Raw genomic sequence first — 995 nt, 5'->3', positions numbered from 1 at the left:
CATTTTGTAGAAAAAGAGGTACAGCTCATTAGCATAAATCATTAGCATAACTTATTTGCATATGCCACACCCCCGACATTACCGGAAGTGTGTCAGAAGGCAACATCCACCGCTCAGGCTCCGCTGGACAGTTTTGGATTGCTAGCTATTGGGGGGGGGGATGTGCAGATCTATCCTCACAGAGGAGGGAGAGCTTGTACCTGAATAAAACTTGGTCTTAAAGGTGCCACTGGACTGTTTTGGACCGGGGGGCTGGGGGAGGGGCCTCTGCAGCTTACCTGGCTGCTTCTTGCTCCGACTGAGGGCTGCTGGGAGCAGGGGGTGGGGCTTGTTGTATGTGCCCACCCCCTGGGCGCCTTACTGCCGGATCTCCGCTCCTGTGCGCTCCTGCAGGAAATGATCCCTGATCCTGTGTACTGTATAGAGTGGGTCTCATCACAAGGAGTATATACATCTAGTAACTATAAATCCTACACTGCAGTTTCAAAAAAAAAAATCCAGTTGCAACTTCAAACTAACTACAACACGTTGCCCAAATTTTTGTTGTGGGTCCCTACTTGTCCCTCTCTTGTTTCCCTTTTCCTCCGTCTACGTCTCAATTAGGTCCTGTGCGAGGGCAACATCTAGGAGAGCGGAAAACTGATGCACAGCGGGTCCTGTCAGCTGCCACGCACAAGCAAATCATTCCACTCTCCCTCTGTGCTCTGTTTTCCCAGCCAGCACAATTAGTATAATTATCTCTGTTCACACCTCAGTTGACAACAGAGACACTTCCAGTTAAATGGGCCGAGACACAGATGAGCTGAGAAAACAGTTCAACTGATTCTCCTCAGTTTATAACTGTTCGGTGTATTTTATTCACCATTACCTGCTTTTTTTAAAAAAAAACTAAACAACCTTTCTCCCCTCTCATCTCAGCTCTCAAGTTCTTCCCTTGAAGAGTCATAAACTTAGTTACACAGGAGAACAGAACGTGTAGATTATCCTCCGTGAAG

The sequence above is a fragment of the Gekko japonicus genome, unplaced genomic scaffold (assembly GCF_001447785.1).
Source record: "Gekko japonicus isolate JY-2015 unplaced genomic scaffold, Gekko_japonicus_V1.1 scaffold2748, whole genome shotgun sequence".
Taxonomy (NCBI): domain Eukaryota; kingdom Metazoa; phylum Chordata; class Lepidosauria; order Squamata; family Gekkonidae; genus Gekko; species Gekko japonicus.
This window is presented reverse-complemented; position numbering follows the sequence as displayed.